At 41.3% G+C, this 7,766-nt stretch overlaps 1 long non-coding RNA gene across 1 annotated transcript; it reads right to left on the bottom strand.

Moving 5' to 3' along the window:
* Positions 1–2,529: 2,529 nt before the first annotated feature.
* On the bottom strand, positions 2,530–7,679 carry LOC110364396 (uncharacterized). The gene is made up of 2 exons (XR_010471090.1): positions 7,564–7,679; positions 2,530–7,030 (listed from the first exon to the last, which is right to left on the bottom strand). It is a non-coding gene; the product is annotated as an uncharacterized LOC110364396 (long non-coding RNA).
* Between the last annotated feature and the right edge of the window lie 87 nt (positions 7,680–7,766).

Raw genomic sequence — 7,766 nt, 5'->3', positions numbered from 1 at the left:
TAGTCGATTTTAATTTTATACACAGTTCTGGAACTGCTTAAGCCTATGGCTAGGTTAGAAAATGGCCTTTAGTGATTCCTATTACCTGCTCTGCTGCCTCCATTGCTTCTGTTGCAAACTCCAGCAGAAACCAGGGAGACACCTGGAAGCTCTAACATCTTAGCTTTGAACACTGACCCTAGAACATAGCGTGCCAATTTTGTACCCTAACAATGTCAACTATCAAGTACATATTTTGATATTTTGCCGTCTTCAAGACTGGGAACGAGACTTCTTATATGATATTGAAAAAATCCCTAATTACTTCTCTACCCCACCTGAAAACATGCTGCCATCTGAAGATAAGTTATTAAACTTACTAAAAAGAATGACAATCAAACACAGCTCTCAACCATTGCTTTTCAGGTGACAAAGTGCACAAAGCAAGAAGCACATAAACAACATTGGGATACTTGATTCTGTAAATATGACATATGGGAAGGACCCATCTGTGTTATTAATGTTATGTGAGATGCCTATAGACAAACAGCAATGTTGCTCGTTTTGAGATAACCACAGATGTTGGCCAATACCTCCTCTGGTACAAAACTGAAGCCAGGAGAAGCTGCAATACTGTGAGTTTTGTTGCCTGGGAAGGCAGAAGTTAGAGAGAATCCAAAATTCAGCTGACTCCCTAGAGAGAAAACCTTAAGTAATTAGCATATCAAAGCTTTATGTATTCTTATTCTAGACAAGCTGAATGCCGTTTCATCTGCATTACCACAAAAAAAAACAGAGCTAAACAGAGGTATTAGAACAATAAACATCTGTAAGATTAATTAATTAGCAGGAAGAGGAGCAGGACTCACAGGCTGCTGTGAAGACACATTTGAATGCAGCAGCCCATCAGTCACCCTTCATTGTAACTGGAGAGCGTAGACATCCAAATTTTAGTGTGAACTATAAAAAATGCACCCTTAAAGTGAAGCTGAACTCTTACCCAACCTGAGAAGACTCATACAGAGCTGTTTTTCAGCCATGTCTGAGGCATAAACTAGTACTACATCCAGTTTGTATAATTTTTTTGTTTTGTTTTTAACTAGTAACCACATTATAATTTCTTTAAAATGAAGAATTTTGTCCTCTGGTTTGCTAGAATGAAATTTGTTTCCATTCGGAGTTTTACTACTGTTTAAAGTATGTTCAAAGGAAAAACATTTATGAAGGAGTTTCTAAAGGCACTGTTGCAGATTCTGCCTTTGTGAATCTGGGTTTTGGGACAGTGTTTTTTGCAAGCTCCAACATGCAGTTTTGAGGGCTGATGGCAAATGGAAGTCTCTTCTGGTGGTAGTTGGAACCTTCTAGCAAGGAGTAGACAGTGGCAAAGCAACTTAAAACTGCAGGAATGAATTTGTTTGTCTCAGAAGGCCTTTAAGGTAAGGGAAATTACTTAATAATAACTAATGAGTAATAGAAAAGGCAGCTGAAAGGAGAAGAAACCGATGGTACGATAGCATAGAGACTTGTTCCAGACACAGGGGCAGGGCTCCAGCACAGTAGCTGCCCAGAAGTGACCAACTAAGATGAAAGGTGAGAGAGAAGCAGAAAAGAAGCAGGATTTACTCTAAGCAACGTCTCATCTATTGTTATTATGTTATCCTTTACTATCCTGCATGTCCTTGGCATATCCGAGCCAAAAGCCAACATACAACAGTAAAACCTAACAAGATGTAATGAAGACAGAGGAACTAGAAATAATAAAAGCAACTCAATTTTCACATTAAAGTTTTACTTTTTAATCGTTATCTGTCCTCAATTGCCTGTTACAGGCAGTTTTGCTGTCTTTAGAGGAATAAGGGAAGATCTCCACTGATAGCAAAGGAGATGACAAGTAAGGTTGCTCAGCCTGAACTGAGCGCCAGTAGGTAATAGGACTTCTTCCTTGCTCTTGGTTTACTCCGTAATATTGCTTATTTTCTCTGCTGTGCTGCAGGAAAACACACCAGAAGTGAATGCTTTATTCTCCCTGTCCAAGCCCTCTGACCAGGCAGTGTCTAAGCTTGTTTGCAGACGTGTTTCTGCAACTGTATGTTTAAAACATACAAAGTTAAGCCAGAACATAAATGAACATCAGAAATCAGTTACTGCCAAGAATAAGCCACGTTTTGTGGACAGATACTGATCAGGGATCAAGGAATGTAAAGCAACAACTATTTCTGAATGGTCAAAAAGTAATTGCAGCATAGCAATCTGCACAGGTTCATCATGTGGTGTCCTGTTTAATTTTGCTTATTAATGAAAGGCATTTCCTCATATGGAGAGTCCAGCTTGTTGTCCCAGCTATAAAAAAATAGTTAGAAATGGCCACACCTGCTTGATGATTGACAGCTCTGACCCCTGTATTCGATTCAACTCTATTATTCATGCTAAATTTCCTTTTGCACCTCCTCTTTTCCCCCTCTGCTAACACAGAAATAATGAGCTGCTGCTGGGTTTCATTTTCGCATCAGTATTCAACCGTTTTCTTCCTTTTGAGCAAATGCTAGATACTGTCTTTAGCCTAGGTCTTTATTTAAATGTGAAGGCACAAAACACAATGGGATAAACAAAAGGACAAATTAATATTTACTTTCCACACCTCACACAACAGGAGTGGTTATTGCTGATGTAATAACTCATCAAAAGGTATAGAAGGCACAAAGCACACGCTGCATCAAAAAGACACTTCTGGAGATGCTGTTTTGGATTCTGAACCAGAAACCCAAACAGTTTTTAAAACAACAAATAGTACGTACTACTGTATTAATTTGCGGGATTTTCTGTTACTTAATAAAATACAATACAATAAAATACAATAAAATACAATATCCATGTCCCAACTTTGTTCCCTGCCAAGCACAGATACTGTTTTGTAGGGGATGGAAAGCTGGACTGTATTTGTTCAAAGAGTGGCAAAGGCTTCTTTGCCTACCACACTGAAATGATTCTGAGGTCTATTGAACATCTGTGTAACCATAAAGAAAGCAGATTTCCAGACAGGCCAGAATGTGTGGTGAAGGAAGGTGGCGCTGACTCATGCAGATTGAATTATGGCAAATCAAATTTTGCCAACTGCTGAGCAGACACACGAGCTTTAGTTGCAAAACTTAACTGCAGTGCAGGCAGGAAGGCAGAAATATTCAATGAATTTCATGAGTTTCAAGTGCTGACAATAACACAGTAGTGGGGCTAAGCAAGGCTATTTGTTGCAATTTGCAACACTTATGTTGTAATTAGTAAATAATATCTTGGTAAACCAGAGTTGCAAGTTCATTTCAGATGCATTTGTTTCTCCACACTCATGTTTTTACACAAGCCAAGAAGCCAGTCTCATACCAATAGGCTGGTACCCCTACTGCATTTGCTGTAAATGAATTTTTTTTCCCAAAGCTCTCAGTTTTAGGTGCTAGAAACATGTCATTTGGTACATATTGTTAGGTTATGTGGTAAAAGCTTGTGTACATGCCCACAGAGAGACAATTGCGAGGAAGACCAAGCAATACCCTGCCCAGCTACTCATCACTGGGGCCACCAGCCCATCAGGGACCCATCTCCATGAGCCCAGAAGAGCGCAAGGGCACAATGAACAGAATCACAGCATGGCTGGGGCAGAAAGGGACCTCTGGAGATCATCCAGTCCAACCCACCTGCTAAAGCAGGTTCACCAGAGCAGATCACACAGGAATGTGTCCAGGTGGGTTTGAATGTCTCCAGAGAAGGAGACTCCACAACCTCTCTGGGCAGCCTGTTCCAGGGCTCTGGCACCTCCAAGGAAAGAAGTTCCTCCTCATGTTTAGATGGAATCTCTTTTGCTTCCGTCTGTGCCCATTGCCCCTCATCCTGTCATTGGGCATCACTGAAAGGAGTCTGGTCCATCCTTGTGACACCCATCTTGAGATATTTATAAACATTGATGAGATCCTCTCTCAGCTTCTCTTCTCCAGGCTGAACAGATCTAGCTCTCTCAGTCTCTCCTCATAAGAAAGATGCTCCAGACCCCTCAGCATCTTTGTAGACCACCACTGGACTCGCTCCAATTCCTTGTCATTCTTAAATTGGGGAGCCCAGAACTGGATACAGAACTCCAGATGCGGTCTCACCAGGGCAGAGTAGAGGGGAAGAGAGCCTCCCTCGACCTGCTGGTCACACTTTTCCTAATGCACCCCAGGTATCATTGACTGCCTTGGCCACCTGGGCACATTGCTGGCTCACGGTCAACCCCTGGTCCTTCTCTGCAATGCTGCTTCCCAGCAGGTCCACCCCTAACCTGGCAGGGTGACAACCCAAATTACAGACTCCAGAGGAGCAAACACCCTCTCTGGGCCTTTCCCAGGGCTCTTCCAGCAGAGCCATCAGCCCCAGGGTCCAGGAGTGAAACTCCTCAAGGTGAGTCTTGGAGCAGCCCTCCAGGACGACAGGTGCTACTGCCTTGGGGATGTGCTGCTCTTCATGGGATGCAGGGGAATGGCATTTTAGCATCGCACAGGACTTATGGAATGTTTAGGCGAGGAATCAAAAGAGGGGAAAGGGAGGAACAAGTGTGGAAAGTAGAGGGGCCTTGGGGGGATCATATGTTGAGATGCCAGCAACTGAGGAGACTGGAATCCAGGGACCAGTACTACTCTTAAGTAGTGCACCTCATGGTGTGCCTCTCACCTGAATTTTGTGAGGTTCTCTGGAATTATGTGTTGCTTTTAAAGGCTGAATGATGTAAGAAACAACTTTGAAGTACATAATCTCAGATCTTTCAGGACATTTTGTAAATTGCTGTGAAACTGAAAATTTTCCAGATTGAAAGATTTCTGAAAGGATGCAGGCATACTATAGTGGAAATAAGACAGGCAAAGCAGTATATGAGAGTAGTGATTAATAACATAATTGATAGGACCAGAGATTCATTTACAGGGGAAACAGATGGCTTTGGTTTGAAGTCTACACAGAAGGTCTGTGTTGATGAAACACAGAATTTTCCCGTGACTGTGACTCTTGCTCACCAGATGTGATGCTGATAGTCTGAGACATTGCTGCCCTCCTCTGCCTGACGTTCTGCTGGACTTTTCTACAACAGAAGCAAAGACAAACTCTTCTCCCAGCTGCTCCAACTGAAAACACTGTGCTGTACCTCCAATTAGTGGCTTAACATTGTTGCATTCAGGGGGCTGGATCTAGTTTTGAAGCATTTTGCCAAAACTGAGTTGCCCTTTTCAATTGAGGGTTTTCCTGCACTTGAAAGTTGTTTTGGAAGAGTGTTAAGTCTTTCAGAGCAAGTCACTTTGTAACTTACACTGACTTTAAAGTTTAACGGAGTTCAAGTCAGAGCTGAAATCAATGGAGTGTGAAAAGAGACCGCATTATGCTTCCATTAATGCTTCACTTGAATTTTCATGCAAGGTTTGTCTTGTTTTCGTGCTGCTTCTTGCTTAGGTAAGAGAAACCTGCAACAACTTACTGATCTACTTCACTGAGCTCTTCAGAGCCTTTCTTAAAATTCATTTGTCTGAAGAATTTTATGATGGTCAGACTGCAGAGTCACTAAAACAGCATCAGTTGCCTAGTAACTGGTTCTAATATTTCTGTCCAATAATCTTTACCTGTCTGTTATCTTTAACCTTGAACTCTAAATAGTTTAAGGCAAAATTATCTTTTTGTCCTATGTCAGCCATGTCAGGAAAAGGGCTTTTACTTCCTGATAAAACAAATTCATTAGCACTTGGCACTGTCAGTCCTTCCAAAGAGATACTATGCTGCATTGCTGCAGTTGAATTTACTTTTCCTATTCTGCACTGGGATCACCTTGATTGGATGCCACTGCCGAGATTAATATCTTGGCACTTTGCATGTGTATTAATTAACCGAAGTGACAACTGCAAACATGGCAGTTTCAACCTGCTGGAAATAGCAAGTGTACGATTGTTGTGTCCCATGTTTCTGCCACGCTGAAGTCCTGGACCATTTTGTCTTACAAGGAGCCAGCTCAGTCCTGCTTAAGTAGCACTCGCTAGATTGAGAGGATTTAAAATCAGATTAAAAAGAAGAAACTCTCAAGACTTAATAGAGAGTTACAGCAAAGTAAAGGAACCTTGTTGCTGTTATAAGAATGCCAGAATAACATTAGGTTCCTGGGAAAACTCACAAGATCGATGTTTAGCATTGTGAAGTCTTCATTAGTGCTGGAGTAGCAAACAAGAAAAAACTTAATCAGCATTATTCCAGGTCAGTCTACATCAGCAAACTGAGTTGTCCAGGTTACAATGGATAAATTCAATATACTTGTGCATCCCCAGACTATCCTGGATCTCATCCCTCAGTCACAGAAACCACACAGTGCATCAATTCCACAGCTATAAGTCACCTTCGAATCAGAGCTTACAATAAGTCAATTTCAGGTGCAAATCTATAGAAAAGTTTAGTTCCAGTGCTGGCAGATCTAATTAATTTTTTCCCCAAGACCCCCAGCCTTCTTCGGTGCAGAAGATGAATAACGCTTGCAAGACGAATGGTGCTTACTGAATTGTTACATTAAAGTTTTTGTAATCCTTGTTATTAATTGTATAGCCTTGATCTTTATTTAATACATTCCATTAAGAACCAGTGCTGAGTAAAAATACATTTTAGTTATTTTTCTCTTGCTCTTTCTGGAATGGGTGCTTCACAAATAGAGCTGCTTCTTCACAAGATTCCTGAGGCAAGTTTAATATTAGTATCTTCATCTTACAGATGAAGGACAGCAAGGTGGAACAATTTAAGCAAGAACATTTCAAACATCCGCTATTCTTGGATATTTCTCTTGAGATACAAAGGCCTTACTTGAAGGACTTGCTCTGTGTGGCTGTCGTGGTTTCTTTTGAAGCTGGATGTGTTTTCTTTCCGCACAGCTCGAGTCAGCACCGCAGAAACGAGAGGCTGGTACCAGCTACAGTGCAACGCTTCACCATGCAAAGCGATTTACATCATCCCACCTTCCTCCTGTTCCCAGCCATGAGTTCCCGTCCCCTCGCACCAGCGCTGGCACCTGCAGCGAGGTAAACATAAAGAAAACAAAAGGTGCGATTAGTTTTTGACAACAAGCTGTGGAATAAGCTTTGCATTTCTCATAATGTAGTAATAGAAAGTATATTTATTAATTATTGGTTTATATTATTTATAATTCTGAAACATATATTTATGAATAATTATGCATTGGTAAATATCTATTTTTATTTATCTAATTTACATAGCATATAATAATAGTAAAATATTATCTGTGAAGTAATTATTAATTGTATGGTTATTACCAATTGACATGATTTATAATTTATTTTACATTTCAGACGTTATTATAAATGATTATAAATTATTATCGATTACATATATTACAAATTATTATCAATTACATATATTACAAATCATTATCAATTACATATATAACAACAAAACCGTGTAAGTTTCTCCTGCTCTCACAACCAGCAGGGGCAGCACCCAGCACAGCTGTCCCTGCCGCAAACAGGCCCAAGGCCCTCAAAACAAATCCCATTTTTACGCATTTATGATTAATTAATTAATTACCAGCAAAAAAGCCTCCTGCTTTCTGCTTAAGGGACCCCCCCCCCGCCTACGGAACCCCTCCCCACAGCAACCGCGGCCCCGGCTTCTCAAGGGTTAAACACGGGGACACGCCCCTTATCTTTATTGGACAACTGTTGCCCGTGCCCCGCCCATCTCCCGGCGGGTTGAGGCGAGGATAGGCCGGTCCGCGCCGTGGGGTGGGG

This window comes from Columba livia, chromosome 3 (assembly GCF_036013475.1).
Source record: "Columba livia isolate bColLiv1 breed racing homer chromosome 3, bColLiv1.pat.W.v2, whole genome shotgun sequence".
NCBI classification, from domain to species: Eukaryota; Metazoa; Chordata; class Aves; order Columbiformes; family Columbidae; genus Columba; species Columba livia.
This window is presented reverse-complemented; position numbering and strand designations above follow the sequence as displayed.